Genomic DNA, 23,164 nt, shown 5'->3' on the forward strand with positions numbered 1-23,164 from the left:
CTTACACCTCACTAGCAGTCATGTCTGACACAGGAAAAGCCTCAGGGTCTGCTCCTGTGACAGTTGACCTTACCAAGGCAACTTCCAGCTATGACAAGTTAACCCGAAAGGACTTGATTGCCTTGTGCATATCAAGAGGGTTAAAAAGGGGCAGAAGTCCCACCTGTCCTATCCTGGTAGCCATTCTAGAGCAGGATGACTTAGAGAAGGGAAATGAAGCTCCCTTAGAATCAGGAGAAGGAGTGAACCCCCCTGTAGCTGATACCCCTCAGGAGGAAGAAGGAGAGGAGGGGGATGAGGACTCAGATGTTGAGGACACAGAAGATCAGGATCAGAGGGGTAGCCAGGTCCTAGTTGCCAGGCTTAACCAGGCCAACTTAGACCTACTGGGGAATGGAGAGGGCCAGCACCTCCCCAGACCCTATAACATTCTCCCAGGCAACAGAAGAGTGAGATCTCCCTCAGGGGACTCTCATATTTCTAGTGCCTCCAGAGAATCTCAGAGAGGCATGACTGCTTCTCAAAAGCTAGAGCATAGGGCCAGAATGAGGGCTGTCAAACTCCAAATAGAGAGGGAGGAGGTAGCCTTGGCTCAAGCTAGACTTGCCTTGGCAAGAGAGCAAACATTGTGTGGCTTAGATGCCACTGGTGGCAGCAATATTCCTAAAGAGAAACCCAGGTCCTATGATAGTAGAAACCTGACAAAGATTGTGCCCCCCTACACGGAAGGGGATGACATCCACAAGTGGATAACTGCTCTTGAGAGAGCCTGCATGGTACAGCAGGTTCCTGAGGAACAGTGGGCAGCAATCTTATGGTACTCCTTTTCAGAGAAAGGGAGAGATAAGCTCCTCACTGTTAGACATGAGGATGCAAACAATTACAAAGTCCTGAAGAGTGTTCTGATAGATGGGTTTGGCTTAACCACTGAACAGTACAGGTTGAAGTTCAGAGACACCCAGAAGACACAGACTCAGGACTGGACTGATTTTGTTGATTGTGCAACTAAGGCTCTGGAGGGTTGGCTACATGGCAGCAAAGTACATGACTTTACAGGATTGTATAATTTGATTATGAGGGAGCAGATCCTAAGTAATTGTCAGAACCAGCTCTTACACCAGCACCTGGTGGACTCTGATCTGACCTCTCCCCAAGAATTGGGAAAGAAGGCAGACAAGTGGGTCAGAACCAGGATTAGGCCTAAGAATCAGGACAGTAACCAGAAGAAGGAGTCTACCAAGCCTCAAGATAAGGGTGGGGATAAAAATAAAGAAAAGACTTCCCCAGGGCCCCAAAACTCCAAGAATGGGGGTGGGTCCCAAGACACTTCTTCAACTGAGAAAAAGCCTTATTGTTATGCCTGTAAACAGGTTGGGCATTACAAAACAGACAACTGTTGTCCCAAGAATAACAATAAAGAGAATATACCTCCAAAGCCAGCTCCACCACCTCCTGTTACTGTCAGCAGTAATCCCCCAGGAAGTGGGAGCACACCCAGGAATGTGGGTGGGTTTACTTTTGGAGCTCAGGTGGACCCTGGCCTATCCAGGTCCCCATCACCCAATGATCTTGTTTATGAGACTGGCATGGGGTTTGCCAACTTCGCTGATTGCCCAAATACCTTGAGCAAGTATAGACAAGAGCCCATCATCAATGGTTTGAAAGGTGAAGCTTTTAGAGACACAGGGGCTAGCATCACCATGGTGGCTGATGGTATAGTCCCCTCTAAGCAACTTTTACCAGGTGCCACATACCAGGTAACAAACATTGATGGCATCAAAACAAATCATCCCATGGCAGTAGTAAGTCTCAGCTGGGGAGGTGTCATTGGCCCAAAGAGAGTGGCAGTGTCATCAAACTTGCCTGTAGACTGCCTACTTGGTAATGATTTGGAAATCTCAGCCTGGGCTGAGGTTGAACAGGAAATCCATTCTAGAATGGTAAATTCCAATGGAAAGGTTAGTGGGGCTGTAATGGCTACAGCCCCAATCCAAGATGTCCTTCCTGAAAAGGTTGGTAGGGCTGAGAAACTCTCTGCCCCATCTTTAGCAAAAGCTCTTCCTGAACAGAATAGCAAAGCTGTTATGATAACAGCAGAAACCCAAACTGAGTCTCCTCCTGAAAAGGTTGGTGGGGCTGTGATGGCCACAGCCCCAACTCAAACTGATATGTGCGTTGTGAAGCCTGAAATGATGGATAACTCCACACAAACTGAGAGCATGGAGGAGGAAGAGAAATCTCCCCCTCACCAGACTTTAGGACAGGATCAGCCTCCTCAGGGAACTGATCTTACCCCTGATGAAGGAACTGCCCCAGAGGTTGTTAGGCCTGGCCTGACAGAGCCTCTGATGGCGGTGGACCCTTCTCAGGTGGGACCCAGTCTGGAGCAGGTAACCTGCCCCTCTCTCCCTTGCCTTAGCCAGCCCAGGGCTGCAGAGGACAAGAAGGACAGTGAGACCCAGAGGGCCCCCTGTCAAATAAAGCACCCCCATCAACAGATTAGGGGCACCAAAACTAGTAGCCCTAGTGAGGTGAAAACTTTAAAAACTCCTGAGGGAGCCCCCTTAAAAACAGTTAGGGACCTCCCACAGATGGATTCTGTTGGGCACAGCCAAACCTGGGACCCAAAGGGCCCAAACCTGAACTGTCCCCCCAGCAAGCCAAACAGAGGGACCCAGCCTCCAGCTTTAGGTAGCCAGAGGTTGACCCTGAGAGCACAGTGCAACTCAGTTAAAGAAAGAAAGGCACACATGGTGGAAGATAATTGGAGGAAGCTGAGCCCTAAATTAGTAGAGCCTCACTTCAGTACTCCATATCCAAACCAGCCTTTAACTTTGCATAAACACACCCAAGGTAGTGATTCCCTATGGTGGAGACCCTCTAATACCCCAAGGGTGAGGGACTGCTTAGTGGACCATGAGACAGGGGGTACCCATGCTAGTGCAGGTACTTCCTTATATGGCCACTCAGGCAATATAGGCTTACCTGGCCAAGGATAGCCTTATCTCCTTTCGTTTGGGGGGGGTTGTGTAGGAAGGTGGCTACCTGACTATGGTTACCCCAGATTTTTTGCCTGTGTTTAGCTGGTTTTTTGACTTAGTTGACCTGGTTCCCTGCTAATCAGGGCCCCAGGCCATCTGCTCTCTCTGTAAAATGGATTCCATGTACCCCAGGTACATACCACAATTGGAAATGGACTCCTTGTCAGCCCCTGTATAATGCACTATAGGTGCCCAGGGCATAGGGGCCACCAAGGCCTACCAGGGGCTGCAGCATATCTTTTGCCACCCCTGGCTGGTTCTTAAATTGACACAACTGGCTGATCACTCAGCTGGGGTAAGGTGGTGTAATCACCCCTTACTTAGGTATAGTATACCTATATCTAAACCTATATCTGGACACATATAAACCTGTGAGCCACTCCTATAGAAGGCCTCATCAATCCTGGAGGCAGAGTGCGTGGTTTAATGTGAGATGGAGCTCTAGCATGAGCTGAGCCTGTCTGCAGCTGTCGGGAACAACTCCCTAAGCTGTTTCAGGATAACGCCATACCATATACTCTTAAGTGCCTTATAATCCTCGCGGTTATATAGCAACTCTGGTTTGGCTTTATCAAAACATGTCGTGTAAGGTGTCATACGATTTGGAATACTATCCCCTCGCCAGTTCTGGCGACGGGGATAGCATTCCACCCCTCTAGAGGGGTAAGACATGTTACTTTACTTAAATGCGGTTAATTTCTAAAAGGACCTTAGATCCACAAAATGGATGCCTCTGCCACAGACAAGAGTCTGAGCCCCTGAAGCTGACCGAAACTCATCCAAAAGGGGCCTGGACAAAGGGTTTCCTGTTGCAGGGAGGTGTTACACCCCCTCAGACAGGAGATAGTGGATTGTAGCAGGGAGGTTTGAAAGAAACCAGACACTGCATGGGGAGCACAAGGCTGCCCCTTGCATAATCCAGCCAAACCAGTTCTGGGGCACTCCAGCCCTCATGCCAGGGCGGCCTGGATCAAAGGAAGGGGGTGTATCCACCCACTTCCTGGGTCCCACCCATAGGAGGGGACCTAGCAGGTAATCCAGCCCCCCAGATTCGAATAAGAGTGGGAGCAGTGCCAAGACACTTCAGATCATCCTGAAATCACCTTTAAACTAAGAAGACGACTGGACTTCGACATTCTGATGAACAGAAGACTGAAGAGCATCTCCCTTGTGGCCTAGGAGGGGCCACCCTGTGAACACAGGCACTACCCAGCACCTCGACGTCTGCTTTGCCGCCGCCTCCCGCTGGAGCCCGAGTGCAGAGCCTGACAAGACCCAGCTTCTCAGACTTCTTCCAGCCCGATCCACAGTCCCTGCAAAGAAGGGACCCGTGGAGGCACCGAGAGACGTGGGAGCGGACATCTTGAAAGACCCCCGAGACGCTGACTGCGCAGCACCCAAGGCACCCTCGACTCTGTGCTTTGGGGTTTGAGAAGCCCCACATTCGAGCAGCATTTGCACCAAAGATCAGCCCTCCAGCATCTCCACGATCTGCGTGGGGCCCTTTTGCTTTGTGCCACTCGACTTGCCATCCCGGCCGCTTGTCACGTGGTCAGCGGCCATCTTGGCGACGAAACCTACGATTTACACTGTGGGTCTGGTTGCTCCAGACCTGCCCTCGCTCCTGTAGAAAGGAGTACCCGCTCTGACCTTGCTGGTCCGAGTAATAAGCCTTTTTCACTTTCCCCGTGGCTTGCATTAGCCAAGGCTTGTTTGCTTCAATCGAGTTGCCGACACCGCCATCAGCTAGAGCCTTCGAGGGACAGCTCGTGATCGACTTCTGGACGTCCTTGACCTCTTCGTGTCCACGTGGCTGCAGAGAGAAGCAACACCTCATCACCTGTTTGCACCCGACTTTGCCTGGTTCCAATCTGGTTCCACGGTGGTCACTGGTCAGTGACTTTGAACACTGTCCCCTCTGCTTTCAGGTCTTCACCACTTCAGATCCACCCTTGGATCCACCGGACACTTCTCCTTCACATCGCCTGCAGCATCTTCAGCTTCAAGCGCCAAGAACCTGCGTGTCAAAACCCGACGCCACTTCGACCCTGTGCACCCGCTTCCTGTGGGTGAGGTAACTTTGCTCCGCCGGTGTTCCCACACTGGTACACATCTCTAGGGTCTGTGTCTTAAGTTTTGTTCCTCTAGGTTCAGCGGAAGTGTCCTTAAACTTTAACTTTACAACTTTTACGCACCATTGGTTAACATTGGTGCATGCGTGCGCTTTCTGCACTGCACCCGAATCCCGCGGGCTTTTCCCGACTTCAGCACTGCTTGTCCTGACTGCTCCCAGCGATTCCCTAGGCCTAACCACTGTTCGATTGGTATCTCTTATACCACTTGTTTAGTATATGGTTTGAGTGGCCACCCGCCCTCATCCATAACTGTGCAACTTTGTATGTTTAAACTGTGCTTTTGATTTAACGCTTGTGCCCCTTTATTCATAAAGAATACTGGGGATTGTTTTTAGTAATAAACACATATATTTTTATAATATATACTTGTGTGGTGTCCTTTCATTTGATATTACAGGATTGTATGTGGTAAAACAGCTCGCTTAACACGACCTCTTAAGTTAAGCCTTTAGGCTGCTTAGTCCATGCTACCCCTAGGATAGCTTGTCTAACAAGGTTGACTTACAACCTGACACCATAAGGGATTGTTTGGTCTGATAATAGGTGGTTCCAGAATTGGAAACATCACCTATCAGGCCAACTTCTCACAATCCTGAAAGATATAGGCTGATGGGTTTCGGGCTTGTGCTTTATGCACGCTTCAGGACTTCGCGGAACGAATGTCACCCAAACATCGCACCATTTGAGGAGGCCATTGGGGTGAGAGTTGGCCGCGTAAAATGGAGCACCAGATAAAAGTACTGCTCGAGGAAGCACTGGGGTCACCAGCTTCTCAAAAGGGCATGTCCTCTGTTTCGATAGCTGTCCAGAGGGCCAGAGACCTGGGTGGGACCACAAATGTAAGCAATGGCCCGGAGCCGCCATGGCTAACTTGTAACTCCTGGGTCAGTTTGCTTGTGTGGTTGCGGCAAAGAATTGTAGTATGCTGATATGGTTGGGTTGGGTTGCGAACACGATTCACAAACTGGCATGTGGACACTCACTTTGGGATCCTTTCTGCCTGGCAGCTCCTGCCACCCAACGAGCAGGACTTTTATAGCTGAGATGTGTGCGCCCTGCCAGGCTGTTCCAGTTGTGCTGGCATCACCGAGCTGCACTAGATGAGTGCAGACAATGGAGCAGACCACCCGAGGGAGCGACAAACCTGGAGGTTCATGGTGACAAAGAGTAATTCTTTTTAAGATTACTGTGAGGGTGTTACCAGTACTTCTTTAATGCAGTATTTTCATGGAAACCTTAAAAAAAGGTTAACACTAGCTACAGTATGATTGCGGGTACTAAAAAAGTAACATCTGATAGCACAGTAAGAAATATCACGTTCTCTCTTTTTGCAAATTATGCTCAACTGATCTTATACTCTGTACAGCACATCCTATAATTTGTGTAGCCTATTTTATATTTTGTTTAATTCTTTCTTTAAACTATTGGCTTTCCTATTCAAAGTGCTGTCTCTCACGGGAAGAGACGTCCTAGCACTGTAAAAATATACAAGTCACTATTCCCTAGTGCACCAACCAGGATTCAAATTAGCGACCCTCCAGTTTGAGACGAAGACATCAGAAATTATAACACTAAGCCCAGTGCCCCAGGCGATCTGAATGGCGTCTGAGTTGAGCCCATTTACGTAAACGCAGGCCATAGGCTGGGTGCTCAGCAGCTTCATACGTGATCTCAAACTCCCTGACATACCAAGCTGCCTAAAGCCGCCTAAACATCTCGATCATAAAAGGCTACTCCAGGGAGTCAAACGCCTTATCGGCATCAGCTGACTTCATGTTTGGGTTTACGTAAAGCAGCACTGCGAATACTGCGAATACCGTCAGTAGATGAACCGCTGTGGATTTATGTGGGATAAATCCCAGCTCTACAGGGGAGACTATTTTCTCTAGTAGGAGGGATAGCCGAGTCGCATCACCTCAGGCAGGAATTTATTATCATTGTTGCGCAGTGGCAGAGGGCCGGGGTGCAAGTTGCTGGTCTAGTCCTGAGCTCCTGGACACAGGCGTGAGGTATAGACCAGCTGTGAAGTGCGCCGGTTGATTTTAGCACCAAGGCACTTCACCAACGGATTTTCAGAGATTAGTCACGTTCTTTCTGTAGTCTAGTTAGATAGAAATAGTGCAATTTTCTGCCAGGCTTAGGCGCAGGTTAGAGCTCTTCGGTGCGTCAGTTAGTTAGTTCGGTAATTTAGAACTAGAGAGAAATAGCAATTTAAAGTAAATAGGAAAAAAGAAATATAAAGAGAAGAATTAATACTTACCCATTGAATACTTCAGTTCCTGATTTCTTCGTTGCTTGGTTGACAGCGGAGGCTCCAGAAAGTTTCTAAGGGAGAAGTAAGAAGAAATCAGAAGATAAGAAAGTAGGGCAGAGAGTGAATGAACGAATACGTGAAAAAGGATAAATGAACTCACAAGAGTTAAAGGGTGCGAAAATTTTGTTTATAATGCAGGTTACCAAAGAAAAAAATAGTTATATCGGAGAATAGATGAGGAGCAAAACCCATAGGCACTCTGGCTAAGGAAAGAGAGAGAGAGAGAGAGAGAGAGAGAGAGAGAGAGAGAGAGAGAGAGAGAGAGAGAGAGGGTAAGAAAGTGGAGAAGGAATTGAAGGAAATTAGTAATGGTGTGCTTTTATGTTACTGCGATTTCCACTCATGCTTGAAGAGAGAGAGGGAATAAGAAAGGCATAAAATGGAGTACGGAAGAAAGGAAGAAATAGAGTGGAAGAGCCAGAAGGTCAGGCAGTCTCTTCTCTGTCCTATTCCCCTTTCCTCCGGCTGGGTTCGCACGACCATTAATTAACTGTTCAGTTGGTGGCTGGGCTGTGGGAAAACCAATGGTGGAATTTGGAAACTCTCATCATTCTGCTCCTGGGACTGTTGGCACTGTGAGTAACCACGACCCTTGACAGAGTGAAGTGCCCACGTCAATACTCACCCGAGCAGAATGGCTAAAGGGTTCAATTAAAATAATGTAGGAAATATTCTTAAGGAGATTCAACAAGAGTTGATAGGAGTCAGGGAGAAAAATTAGGTAATCAAATTTGAAATGAAGGCCCAAATTTTCTTAACTCAGTGCTCGTTGTACTTCTTGTGTCGGCCCACTGTCTTCCCAGATGCACAATCTCGTATAGCTTTCATCTTGTTGTAGCTCAATGGAGACGCAGCTTCGTGGTCAATGCCCCTGGTCACCCAAGACTCACCAATTTTATATAACTTTGAGGAATTCAAGAAAGAGTTTTTGCCAATTTTTCATTGTTGGAAGGAGGCACAGGCTACGGATAATGAATTACTGGAGTTGAGGTAAGGGAATCGAGAGCTTGTCACTTACCTGGCCCAATTTAACAAACTTGTTGTAGAAACTGAATGGCCGGAGGCCAAAAGGGCAACCTTGTTCTATCGGTGTTTGAAAGATGACTTAAAGGATGCTTTGTCACAGATCCCAAATTGCCCTACAGAAGTTTCAGCTTTGATTGATCTCGTTTTAGAGATAGACTATCGACAAACGGAAAGAGGGGGTGAAAGATTACGTGAATTTTGGCCCAGTGTACCACACTTTGACCGGGTCAGAGCAGAGGTTGTTAAATCCTGTGATAATTAACATGGAGTCGAACCTATGCAAATTGAAACTATTAGAGGCCCCCTTTCCAAAGAAGAGAAAGAAAAGCATTGACAGAATAATCTATGGCTTTATTGTGATATCAGTGGACATTTTGTTAAGGAATGTCCCAAGAAACCAACAACCTTCAAGAAGGAAAACTCTCTGCACCACCAGTAGAAGGAGTTGGGCGGGTGGATGCTAACAAGGATACAACTCCAATTTCTCATCAAGTGGCCAATACTCTACAATCTTGCGATCCGCACCTCATTCTGACGATGACCCTAAGATCTTGAGACAGAGTTCTTTCAGGAGTGGCCGTGATGCTGGACTCCGGTGCTACGGGGAACTTTTGTCACCTCAAATATGCCTCGAAAATTGGTCTGAGGCATTACCTAAAAATAGAAGTGAGGCAGTTAGTGCTGTTGAGGGTATGAGGGTACAAATGCATCTTCTGGCCCAATAACCAGTCACGCGCAAGTTGTGGAACTTGTCTCTGTCGAAGGTCAAAAGGAATAGATTCAATTTACCTTGATCTATGCTCCGCAGTTTGGAATCATCCTGGATTTGCCTTGGTTAACTGAACACAACCCAACAATTAACTGGAGTGAACAAACTGTGAAGTTTAACTCAAGTTATTGTTTGGAGAATTGCTTCGGAGAAAAGCAGAAAGAGCAAGATGGAAATCCAGCAGCTTTATTATGCGAGCAAAAGATGATGGTGTGTGAGGTGCAAACTGTGAGTCTTCCGGTAGAATATCAAGAGTTTGCTCAAGTTTTCAGTGAATTGGAATCAAAGAAGTTGCCCTCACATCGGTCGTATGACTGCAAAATTCGATTTGGAACCTTGATCTAACCTATCTTGCAGCCAAATGTATGCGCTTACTGAAGCTGAAAACCAGCATCTTAAAGATTGCATTCAGAAATACTTAGAAAACGGGTTCATACGACAATCACACTCCCCTGTTTCTTCACTATTATTTTTCGTTCCGAAACGTGATGGAGATCTGAAAACGTGTATGGATTATTGTGCCTTGAACAAGATTACAATAAAGAATCGTTATGCTCTTCCCCTGATTTCAGTCCTTCTAGATCAACTAAAAGATGCCAAAACCTTCATGAAGTTAGATTTACAGGGGGTGTGCCATTTAATTTGAATGAGAAGTGGAGACGAATGGAAAACAGCATTCATAACAAAGTATGGTTTATATGAGTACCAAGTGATGCCCTACAGTTTGAGCAACGCTCCTGCAGCGTTCCAGTACTTAATTAATTATGTCCTGAAGGAGTTCATTGATCAATGCGCGATTGTTTACATCGAAAACATTTTCATTTATTCCTCATCAGAAGAAGATCAGCAACAGGTCAAAAGAGTATTGCATTGCCTGAAGGAAAGCGAGCTTTACGTAAAACTTAAAAAGTGCGCTTTTGGAGTGAAACCTGTGGATTTCTTGGGATTTGTAATTGCTCCAGAAGGTCTTACCATGGATGCTAAAATGAATAAGGCATTCTTAAATCGGCCTCCTCCAACCTCTGTGAATGAAATTCAGAGCTTAATCGGGTTTGGAAATTTCTATCGCAGATTCATTCAAGAATTTTCCCTGAAGGTACCTCCAATTACTAAATTGCTACAGAAAGGAGTACCTTTTTAATGGTCTGCCGAGGCAGAAGATGCTTTCCAGTTCCTGAAGAAGAGTTTTGTCCACTGCGCCAATTCTGCTGCATGCGGATCCTACGCAACCATTTTACCTGGAGACTGATGCTTCTGAACGGGCCATCAGAGGGGTACTTTCACAGAGACACTATGAGACCGAACAGTTGCATCCGGTGGCATATTACTCTAGAGAATTGCAACCAGCGGAAATAACTGATACTATTTCGGATAAAGAACTCCTCACTTTCAAAGATGCCTTCCAAGAATGGCGACATTACCTTCTCAGAGCAAAACATGTTGTGACGGTATTCACCGATCACCAGAATTTTCAGTTTCTGAAGTGTGCCAGAATGCTCACACCATGCCAACTTAGGGGGTCCCTGTGTTTCGCCAATTATGACTTTGTAATAATTATCGGCCGGGCAGAAATAACGGAAAGGTAGATGCCTTGTCTCGCATTGACACAGATGGAAGAAAGAGTCCCATTAGAGATTGTTGGACTTAGCCCTTTATGCAGGGTCATCCCTGAACTTTTTGCCTTCCTCCTGTATTTTGTCTGACCTGTTTTTATTGGTTTAATGACTCTGGGCACTTTACCACTGCTGATCAGTGCTAAAGTGCATATGCTATCCCTATTATAAATTAATGTATTAATCAGTGGTTCCATGTTTGGCTATTTGGTGTATTTATCAGACCCTAGTCTAGTGTACTAAGAGTGCCCAGGGCGTGTAATTCCAAATGCTGCTGTTGGGCTTGCAGCACTGGTTGTGCCACCCACAGAAGCGGCCTTGTAAAATGTGTATAAGGTCTGCTATTGCAGAGCCTGTGTGCAGTGTGGTACTCTCATGTTGACTGGGCAAGTGCACCCACTTGCCAGTCCCTAAACCTTCCCCTTTCTTCATATCAGACAGCCCTAGGGTAGGCAGGGTGCATTGTCAGTATAAGGTAGGACAAGCCCTGATGTGTGTGGCATGTCCTAATAGTGAATTACAGCCATTTTCGTTTTATCACTATTGCAAGCCTACCTGTTTTCCATAGGCCAGAATGGGCTGTTAGAATTGTTCAATTTTATAATCCTAACTGACTCAGAGAACATGGTAGAAATTCGAGTTTAGTATGCCTGAACTCAGAATAATAAAAATACATCTTTTAGTGAAGTTGGTTTTAATATTCTGTGTTTGCAAATACCACTTTTAGAAAGTAGGTATTTGCTTGCCTAACGTTTCAAGCCTGCCTCTCCTAGGTTGTGTATTCCTTTGTCTGATTTTGTGAGTGACAGTGCTGGGGGATTCCGAGAGACAGGATGAGTAACCGAGTGGTGAATAGAGAGATCTGCATCTAGATGGGAGGGAGGAATTGCACCTCAACTCTGAATAGGGCTGTGCCTGCCTTCCACAATGCTGACTCCACCTCCTGGGGAGCGGCTGATGTCTCTGCCCTGCACACTGAAAGAAGAGAAGGAGTCCTGTAAACAAAGTGCTCCAGGACTGTACTTGCCTTCCACAATCCTGGCTCCCCTTCCTGTGGGGCGTCTGACTGCCCTGTACTGTGAAAGGAAAGGAGAAGTCTGGTAAACAGAGTGCTTCAGAACTGGTTTGGACTGGGCAGAGGCCTCTCTCCCCTCAGAGAACAAAGGATTTTGGGGTATAAATATTGAGACCCTGATCCCGTGAAATTAGATCACTTTGGACTACAAAAAAAACCTTTCCTGAGGAGAGGAACCTGAAGAAACTGACAAGAGACTATTCCCAAGCTGAAGTGCTGCTTGGGGGATTGGCCTGCAGTGGTGGCCTTACTGCCAGAGGAAGGAGAAATTAACTTTGTGTACTTTGCTTTCAACTTGTGAAGGATCTCCAAGGGCTTGGAAAAGAGCTTGCCTCCTGCTGAAGTCTCAGGGACAACAGAGTTCACCCCCAGCTCCCCAGAGTTCTTGTGGAAGTACCTGCTGCTGTTTTGGGTCTTCTGAGGAACTGCATGTCGCAAGGAGCTGGAAGCGCGACTCAATGAGAAGAGGCATGTCGCACTCGCTGTGCCTGCCGTCGCAACTCCGAAGGAGGGTGTCACCCCTGGAACTGTCGCACTGCACCGCATCGGAGAGAAGCGTGTGGCAACAAAGAGGAAGCGCGACGCCGTCGCTGCTGCTACCGTCTCAACTCCGAAGGAGGGTGTCACCACTGTAGTTTTCGCTTTGAACCGCATCAGGAGAAGAATCTCGCAACAAGGTCGGAGCATGTCGCCGTCGCTGTGCCTGCCGTCGCAACTCCGAAGGAGGGTGTCGCCGCTGGAACTGTCATATTGCACCGCATCGACCAAGAGCACCTCGCATCCCCCAAGAAGCGTGCCACGGTTGGAGCTGCTGCCTTCGCATCTTGGATGTTGCCGCTGTACTTGTCGCATCGTGTGGAAGCTCCACGCATCGTGGGTGTAGAGCGTCACCGCTGGAGCTGCTGCCGTCGCTTCTTGGATGTTGCCGCTGTAGTCCACGCATCGAACCGAGATCTTCTCGCATCCCCAAGAAGCATGCCGCATCTGGAAGATCTTCATGTCTTTATTTCTTTGCACCTGAACTTTGCCGCATTTCCCATCGCTGCGACATTGCTTGTCGTGGAAGCGCAACGCAACCTAAGGTACATTGACGCAGAGTGTCGCATCTAAGAACTGAACTGAACTAAGCTTAAATCTACCATCTTAAAGTAATCATAGTGTGTCTTTTTTTGTTTATGTTCTTGTGGTAACACTATATAAAGTCTACTTTTTTTATATAAACCATGTGTGGTGTCCATTTGTAGTGTTGTCACTGGGTTACTGTATGTGGTCACAACTGCTTAACTTCCAATGCCTCAGAAATAAGCCTTGACTGCTTGTGCCAAGCTACTGAGAGGGTGATCAGGGGTTATTTTAGGAGTGTAATCCCCTTGTACTGACTAGAGGAGAGGGTCCCTCACAAGTACCTACCTGTGCCAACCAGAGACCCCCAGATCTAACAAAGATCAAAAGATAATTCTTGAAACTTAGATCGTTGGAGCCACTAGTGAGAAAACTGTCGTAGACAAGGTCAATGAAGCCTTAACTTCTGAAGAAATGCGGACCTGGGCAGAGAAGGAGTCAACTCAAGAAATTGTCGATGGATTACCGTTTCATTCCAAGGCCTTGTACTTACCAATCAAAGAACTTCAACATCAAGCATTGATCGACTGTCATGACAGTCCATTGGCTTGTCACCCTGGAATCCATCACACGGAGGAGTTGTTAGGGAGACAGTTTTGGTGGCCAGGGTTGTCCAAAGATGTTCGAGTTTATGTGGAAGTCTGTGAGATTTGTGCAATGGGAAAGACAGATAAGCTGGCTCCTAAATGTTTATTGTGACCTTTGCCTACCCCTCCATTTTCCTGGCACACTGTGACTATGGATTTGATTGTTGAATTGCCTTCTAGTCAGGGATTCAGTTCAGTATTAGTCATAGAAGAAGCCTTCTAAAAAATGGAGCATTTTGTTGCCCAGAAAGGGAAGTCATCTGCAAAACAAATAGCCACACAATTCAATCAAAGTGTTATTAAGATACATGGCATTCCAAAGGTATTGATCACAGATCTGGATCTTAATTTCTATCCTATTTTTGCAAGGCTTACACAAGGGGTTTGGGAATTGAGACACGTTATTCAATGAGTTTTCATCCACAAACAGATGGTCAAACTGAAAGGGCCAATCAAGAGTTAGAAAAGTATCTCATACTGTTTCTCTTGGATCAAGAGGGAGAGTGGCTTGATCTCCTTTGGACCGCAGAGTTTGCACATAATAATGCTAAGAATGCCTCTACTGTTTTTTCCCCTTTCTACTTGAATTATGGAAGACATCCAAATTCTGTGGTTTCCTCTAAAGAAGTGTCGGTGCCTGCAGCACAAAACTTTGTACAACATCTTATCAAGGTACACAAGTCTGCCACCAAGAACTTAATGAAAGCTAAGGAACGCTACAAGCAAAGTGCAGATAAAAAAAGAAGACCTGAACTAGATTTGAGTACAGGGGACAGGGTTTGGTTAAGCACAAGAACCTAAAGCTTAAAGGAAATAGAAAGTTTCAAACCCGATTTATAGGTCCATTTCTTGTGGAGCAAGTAGTGAATCCAATGACTTTCAGACTAAAACTACCACCACATCTAAAAATACACCCAGTGTTTCATGTTTCTCACCTTAAAAAGGTTTCACCTCATCTGAAAGAATTGAGAAACTGAGAACCTATTTTAGAGGAAAGACAAGAAGAATTTGAAGTTAAAAGAATCCTAGTTTCAAAGCCCATTAGAGGGAAAATGTTCTATCTTGTAGACTCGAAGGGTTTTGGCCCAGAGGATAGGTTGTGGGTGGAACAATCAGATGTTCATGCTCCCCGATTAACTAAGATTTTTCACTCGTAAACTCCTCACAAACCTCAGCCCGGAGGCTTAACCATGCGAGGGGGTACAGTCAGGGTTCAGGAAAAAGGAATCAAAGCTCTTCTTTGTCCCGTAGTATCTGCTATTGAACCGGCTTTGCAAAGATCACCCGCTCGCAAAAGGTCGCGGGTGATTATACTGTGGAACCGGGCATTCTCCCCTGTACTACCAACAGGGAGGACCGCGGTGGAAGTTGCCGGTTTAGTCCTGTTGTACTGGACACGGGCACGAGTTCTAGACAAGCTGTGAAGTGCGCCGGTTGATTTTAGAACCATGCACTCATCAACGGATTTTCTGTAGCCTAGTTAGATAGAAAAAGTGAAGTTTTGTGCCAGGCTTAGGCGCAGGTTAGAGCACTTCGGTGTGTTGGTTAGTTAGGTAATTTAGAACTAGAGAGAAATACCAATTTAAAGTAAATAGAAAAAAATATATAAGGAGAAGAATTAATACTTACCCATTGAATACTTCAGTTCCTGATTTCTTCGTCGCTTGGTTGATTGCGGAAGCTCCAGAAGGTTCCTAAGGGAGAAGTAAAAAGAATTCAGAAGATAGGAAAGTAAGGCAGAGAGTGAATGAACGAAGGAGTGAAAAACAATAAATTAACTCACAGGGTGAAAGGATGCTAAAATGTTGTTTATAATGCAGGTTACCAAAGAATAAAATACTTATATTGTAGAATAGAAGAGGAGCAAAAGCCATAGGCACTCCGGGTAAGGAAATAGAGAGAGATAGAGTAAGAAAGTGGAAAAGGAATTAAAGGAAATTAGTAATGGTGTGCTTTTCTTTTACAGCGATTTCCACTCATGCTTAAAGATGGAGAGGGAGTAAGAAAGGAATAAAACGGAGTAAGGCAGAAAGGAAGAAGTAGAGTGGAAGAGCCAGAAGGTCAGGCAGTCTCTTCTCTGTCCCATTACCCTTTCCCCCGGCTGGGTTCGCACGGCCACTAGTTAACTCTTCAGTTGGTGGCTGTGGGAAAACCAGGGGTGGAATTTGAAAAATCTCATCGTTCTGCTCCTAGGAGTGTCTACACTGTCAGCAAACACAACCCTTGACAACAGGCCTCACCTCCTCTGCACCCCCTGGACAGGCCTCACCTCCTCTGCAACCCCTGGACTGGCTTCACCCCCTCTGCACCCCTGGACAGGCCTCACCTCCTCTGCAACCCCTGGACAGGCCTCACCTCCTCTGCACCCCTGGACAGGACTCACCTCTCATGCAGCCCTGGATAGGCCTCTTCTCCTCTGCACCCCTGGACAGGCCTCACCTCCTCTGCACTCCTTTGGACAGGACTCATCTCCTCTGCACCCCCTTGGACCGGACTCACCTCCTCTGCAACACCTTGGACAGGCTCACCTCCTCTGCACCCCTAGACAGGCCTCTCCTCCTCTGCACCCCTAGACAGGCCTCATCTCCTCTGCACCCCTGGACAGGCCTCTCCTCCTCTGCACCCCTAGACAGGCCTCACCTCCTCTGCACCCCTGGACAGGCCTCTCCTCCTCTGCACCCCTAGACAGGCCTCTCCTCCTCTGCACCCCTAGACAGGCCTCATCTCCTCTGCCCCCCTGGACAGGCCTCTCCTCCTCTGCACCCATGGACAGGCCTTGCATCCTATGCCCCCTGGACACGCCTCACCTCTTCTGCATGCTTGGACAGGCCTCGCCTCCTCTGCCCCATGGACAGGCCTCACCTATTCTGCATGCTTGGACAGGCCTTGCATCCTATGCCCCCTGGACAGGCCTCACCTCTTCTGCATGCTTGGACAGGCCTCGCATCCTATGCCCCCTGGACAGGCCTCACCTCTTCTGCATGCTTGGACAGGCCTCGCCTCCTCTGCCCCATAGACAGGTCTCACCTCCACTGCACCCCTGGACAGGCTTCTTGGTGAAGGATTCTCATTAAGGACAGAGGAGCCCAGAGTTCAATCCACCCCATCCAGCGCCTCTGACTCCGCCCTGAGTCTCGGCACGCTATGCACAGGCCCCGAAGAAAGACACTGCTCCCCTGGACAGGCCTCTCCTCCTCTGCTGCACCCCTGGACAAGCCTCACCTCCTATGCACCCCTGGACAGGCCTCAGCTCCGCTAGACAGGTCTTTCCTTGCCTGACCCCCTAGACAGATCTCGCCTCCTCTGCACCCCTGGACAGGCCTAACCTCTCCTGCAGCCCTGGGCAGGCCTCTCCTCCTCAGCACCCCTGGACAGGCCTCAGCTCCTCTGGACAAACCTCTCCTCGTCTGACCCACTGGACAGGCCTCTCCTCTTCTGCACCCATAGACGGGCCTCTCCTCGTCTGACCCCCTGGACCGGTCTCTCCTCCTCTGCACCCTGGACAGGCCTCACCTCCTCTGCCCTCTGGACAGGCATCTCCTCCTCTGCACCCCTGGACAGGCATCTCCTCCTCTGCACCCCTGGACAGGCCTCACCTCATCTGCACCGCTGGACAGGTCTCTCCTCCTCTGCCCCCCTGGACAGGCATCCCCTCCTCTGCCCTCTGGGCAGGCATCTCCTCCTCTGCACCCCTGGACAGGCCTCACCTCCTCTGCACTCCTGGACAGGAATTCCTCCTCTGCCCCATGGACAGGCCTCTACTCCTCTCCTCCTCTGGACAGGCCTCTTCTCCTCTGCACCCCTGGACAGGCCTCCCCTCCTCTGCACCCCTGGACAGGCCTCACCTCCTCTGCCCCCTGGACAGGCCTCGCCTCCTCTGACCCCTGGACAGTCCTCACCTCCTCTTATCCCTGGACAGGCCTTTCCTCCTCTGCACCTCTGGACAGGCCTCACCTCCGCTGCACCCCTGGACAGGCCTCTCCTCCTCTGCCCCCCTGGACAGGCCTCTCCTCCTCTGCCCCCTGGACAGGCCTCTCCTCGTCTGACCCCCTGGACCGGCCTCTCCTCCTCTGCTACCCTGGGCAGGCCTCAACTGCTCTGTACCCCTGGACAGGCCTCTCCTCCTCTGCCCCTCCTCTGGACAGGCCTCTCCTCCTCTGCACCTCCTCTAGACAGGCCTCTCGGTGAAGGATTCTCATTCAGGACAGAGGAGCACAGAGTTCATTCCTCCCCATCCAGCGTCTCTGACTCCGCCCTGAGCCTCGGTGCGCTATGCCCAGGCCCCGAAGAGAGACACTGCTCCCCTGGACAGGCCTCTCCCCCTCTGCCCCTCCTCTGGACAGGCCTCGCCTCCTCTGCTCCCCTGGACAGGCCTCTCCTCCTCTGCCCCTCCTCTGGACAGGCCTCTCTGTGAAGGATTCTCATTAAGGACAGAGCCTCTGACTCAGCCCTGAGCCTCGGGGCACTATGCACAGGCCCCGAAGAGAGACACTGCTCCCCTGGACCTGCCCAGAGGCGCCCTCCGGGGGCAGGACTGTGGCTTTGAACGAGGCGCTTTAATCCCACTCCCCAGAATCGAGGCACTACACACGAGGCATGTGTTTATCCGACCTCAGAATGAGAGAAATGAGGGAAATGTCCTGATCCATTTAGCATCTTTCAGCCCCTTTAATGTATCGAATAGCGTCACTTGACAAGGTGAACCTATAATCATTTTACATTTTTCACCCCACCCTTCGCCCACGCAGACGGGAGTAAGAGTTAATACATCACCTACTTCCCAAAGTTCTTTACATTATTTCATGTAAGGCAATAAATTGCTTCCATCTCAAATTTCGAATGACAATAGAATTTACTACAAAAGACTAAAATAATCCCAGAAAAGAAGATCTATCCTAATGTGATTTGTGCAGATTCAATAAAGTGCAAATTCTTACTCATCTTCAATCTCCACTTTGAGTTTGAATCCAGACACGTAGAGGGTCCCAGATTTTCATACCTTTATTACACTGATTCCTCCCTTTTTGCCAATATATGGCTGTTTCTAGACATTGCTAATGACCTACCAAGCCATTGTTGAAAAGTCGGTGCATTAGCATCCACCCAGGCAGCCGCAATACAAATTTGTAAAACCGCCATAGAAATAAAAATCCGTTCATGCCTTGCCCTACGCCGATTAGTCTCAAAAGTCCCGAGCAGGATTATACACTCAGGGGCTGATTCTGATGCGGGTTGGAAATGCTTCCCGACCGAATCGGGTTGGAAATGATTTCCGACCCACTCGGATCGGGAGAGTCCGACCGGCCAAGTACGATGCATCCGGATGCCTCCAGATATGATTTGGTTGGACTCCCATTGACTTCAATGGGAGCACATGTTCCTAACCGCATTATAATTGGGCACTGGGTCGCTCCCAATACTTTTTGGAAGGAGCAAATGTCATTAGGAGGCCTTCCTAACCGCATCAGAATCAGGCCCTGGGTGGGAATGCTTTCCAACCCGCATCAGAATCAGCCCCTATGTGTTATTTCAGTTTTTAATGCCTCTGATAAAAACTTTGTGATATCTTTATAACATTTCTGCAAAACCTGACATGATGCAAAAATATGAACACTCTCTGCATTACAGACTGCACAGCGAGGACATGTTCCCTTCCCTCAACCCCATTTCGAGATTTTGTCAGGTGTATCATACAAAAAGAAACACGTTTTATAAAACTGTGCCTGTGACCTAGCTGATATCAAAACCGTATGCAATAACTCATGAGCATAAAAAATGTCTCGTCGGACACTCCTACCTTCACTTTCATTTTTTGGAGGTTTTTCCATATCATCTGGGAGGGCTGCTTACTTTATTTTGGATTATCCTTTCGATAATTTAAACTTTCCCAAATTTAACCTGTCCCCCTCCTTTCTGTTCAAGAAGATCTCTAATTTGAAGAAATTTTTAAAATTCCCACCAATTCAAAGTAAAATCTTCTTTCAGTTCTTCGAAGGATCGAAGATCAGTGGGGGAAAAGAAACAGCCAATTATTTTTACTCCCGCTCTCTTCCATTTTCCCCTAAAATACTTCTTGGAGTGTAAAATTATTATTTAAGGCTGTGTGGAATGATAATCTACCAATGCCACATGCTCTCCGTGAAGCACTCCATGCTTTAAAAACACTAAAGATGGTTTTCAGCCTGACTGTCTTGCAGTAGCTGTCATGCAACTGATGCCACAGACAGCCACTGGTTTCTTTCCTTAATATAAGTTTAAAGGGGGAGGGGATCTTATCCACCTGCCCATTGTCCATCATCATTCTTTAGCTCACTCCATCACCCCAGTGCAGAAATGGCCATATGCAAATCAGTCTGACCCTGTGCCTCATGGGAACAGTCCAGCCCGAACTGCCAAGCCATGTCTTCCCTGGACCGGAAGCAAGCATCCTAGGACCAGTTTCTGGTTAATCATCCGTCATCAGCCAGGCTAGCTTGAATTCAGTGGCAAAGCACGGGACCCACGTCTGGACATACCCTGCCAACTTAGGGCCAACAAAGCGATACCAAAGGGGATGATGGACGGAGTGTTGAACATTGCAAGCACTTACCCCAGTCAACTGATCTGGGTTTAATCCAACATCATTCTTTAGCTCACTCCGCCACCCCAGTTCAGACATGGCCATATGCCCTGAAGGCATGCCAAAGGCAAGTCAGTCTGCGCCCATCCATGCATGGACGATGCCCAGTGACAAGAACCATAGTCTTGTCCATTCTCACTACTACCTACTGCGACCCTCCGCCACCCTTCCACATGCTGGTGCCTCACTGCTCCACACAACATCGAGGGAGCGTTCTCTTGCGCTTCCTGCAAGTTTTCATGCACTTACCAACACCCAACACTCACCGCATCCGCACCAGCAGCAACCAACACCCCACTCTCTTGCACACACAGTCTCGCAACTAGTCACACAACACTCCGCACTCGAATGCAAGTTCATCAACATCTGCTCTCTCACCAACCAAGCCACAGAGATCTGGGACCTACTGCACAACAAAACACTGACCTACTTTTCCTCACGGAAACCTGGCTAAACCCTGCATCAGCACCTGGCATCTCCGCAGCCACCTCCCCCCCCCCCCACAGGTATAAGATCACCAGGCAAGACAGACTTCACAAGCTCAGAGGCGGAATCACCATCATCCACAAGAACTCCATTCCAGACACAACATCACAATCAACTTCACCCTAAGCGACAATTTCATCTGCAGACCACCAGGACCGCACACAAACTTCACTGGCTCCATAACAAACATCGTCACTCCACTAGCCCTGGGCACTAGCAATATCATCCAACTCGGAGACGAGAAGTTCTATCTGGAAGGCTACGACAACTCCAACTAAAAATAAGACTTTGCAAACAAGGTTATATCCCAAAGAGTACAGGGACCAAATCAAGTCGCTGGACACCTACTGAATCCTATTTTCACCACCTTTAACAACATCAGATTCGAGGAGCCCTCACCAGTCTCCTGGACAGACCAGGCCCTCATCAATTTCAGCATCCTGGTCCAACACACACACCCCCACCAGACCAGCCCGCAAAAACAAGAACAGCCTCACTGACAAGGACTGGAACAGTGCTCTCACTTACAATTACTACTACAGGAAATGATCGGAGTAATCCCTTCTTTCCTGAGCTCCCGCGATGAACTGGATTACTCAGTTTTGTTGACGGAGTTTGTTGGCCGACGTTTCTTCAGCTGAGCTCTTTGGTGGTAAGTACGCTCATGCTGTGAGTGATCCAGCCTTCACTTGGGACAGAGTGGATGCCCCCTAGTGAGGGCTGAGAGAGGCAGAGAGAGATGATTCCTTGGCGTTTCAAGCCTCGTCATAGTTTTGGTTCTTACTCGAAGTAAGAGACTAAATGTAACCTAATTTCTTGTGCTACCACTAAAGACCATTATTAGTCGAAACAATTCCAGGGAAGGCAGCTCCATAGAGACAAACTCGTTTGACTGAAGAGTAAAGAACATGATTCATGAATATTATTGTTCAGTTCATATAACTATCTTTCGCAGCCAGATGACTTAACCTGGGGCATTGAAATATTGAAGAAGAGGGAGAGAAATGTTTAATGAAACTCTTTACAGAATGTATCCTTGTAGCAGTGTCTAGAATCGGGTGTAGCTAAGGTGTTAAAAGGTTAGCGTTGAACAAGTGACTTCACCTGATCACCTTTATCTTATTGTTTGTTGTATATTGTGGAGAAGTGTGGCTCAAATGGTTAGAGCGGCAGACCCTGATGCAGAGGTCTGGCCCGGGACCAGGGTTCAATTCCCGCCTCGGCGGGTCTTGAGCTCAATTTCCTCGGACCTGATAATTCTTGCCTCGGTGCCTATTCTAAGCATGGGTCCCACTCTGCGACTCTGGGCAATAGCTTGCTTAATCTCCACAACGGTCCCAAAAGTGCTGGGATGCCTGGCTTCACCCTGGGGGTGCCCAGGAGTGGACACTCACAGGGAAAACCAGGAAGGGTTCCTAAGCGGTATACGGACAGCGCCGGGACACTACCTCAGGGAAGTAGCTGTGCGCTCTATAAATACCGGTACATTTACATATATTACAGCCTAATTTTAAGAGAGCCAGTATAGAAGCAGAAACCCTCAAAAAAGCAGAATAGAGAGAGAGAGAGTTCTTTTAAGTTCACCAAACAGGGTAAAAAACCTAATCCTTCAAAAGCGGGGAAAGTTTTATGGGGAACTCAAAACTCAAGTTCCATCTGAATATTATGTGTGTTCTCTTTTTGAAATCTCGCTCCTCGCAGTTCCTATCCCCTAAGCCCCTTTCCCTTGCCTGGCCACTCCAATACTCTGCGCTAATACAGCATTCAGAGTTGGTGGTGCCTGGGGGTGGATCTCTCGATCTTACTACAGACCCCCAGGAAGAACTGATTGAAAGAAAGACACCACTGTCCTCCCACTGCTGAAGAAACCCCCTTAAACCCTTAAACGCTCGCCAACCACAGGCCGATCCCCCTGCTACCATTCTCGGTTTACGTCCTGGAGAAAATGGTCAACAGACACTATGTTGAATACCTCAAGGACCACCAGCCCCTCAAAACCACTCAGTCTGCTATGAGCCCCAACCACAGCTTGGAAACTCTATATCCCCGCCATGGATGACATCCGCATGACTCTGGACACAAGAGACATTGTGATCTCATTCTCCTGGCCTCTCTGTAGAGTTTGAGACAGTCTCCCACCCCATCCTTATCCAACGCCTCCAGATCAGAATCCAACGAGACGCACTCCAATGGATCTGCTTCTTCCTGACTGGAAGAACCAAGTCAGTCATCCTGTCACCGTACACGTTGCATGCCGGTGACCTTGTCTGCTGAGTTCCACACAGATCTTCCTGGAGCCTGACCCTCTTCAATGCATACATGATCCCTTTAGTTAGAATCATCCACTCTCATAACATTAACGTCCTCTCGTACACTG

General features: G+C 48.1%; 1 long non-coding RNA gene across 1 annotated transcript in view; it reads right to left on the bottom strand.

Annotated features, from left to right (window-relative positions):
- Positions 1 to 23,164, bottom strand: part of LOC144806361 (uncharacterized) — a 50,607-nt gene that overhangs the window by 22,907 nt on the left and 4,536 nt on the right. Inside the window, exons 2-3 of the long non-coding RNA XR_013605778.1 lie at positions 15,312 to 15,376; positions 7,437 to 7,501 (exon numbers count right to left, since the gene is read on the bottom strand). This is a non-coding gene — a long non-coding RNA (uncharacterized LOC144806361). The remainder of the gene's footprint in view (positions 1 to 7,436; positions 7,502 to 15,311; positions 15,377 to 23,164) is intronic.

Source organism: Lissotriton helveticus, assembly GCF_964261635.1.
Source record: "Lissotriton helveticus chromosome 1_1 unlocalized genomic scaffold, aLisHel1.1 SUPER_1_unloc_66, whole genome shotgun sequence".
NCBI lineage: Eukaryota > Metazoa > Chordata > Amphibia > Caudata > Salamandridae > Lissotriton > Lissotriton helveticus.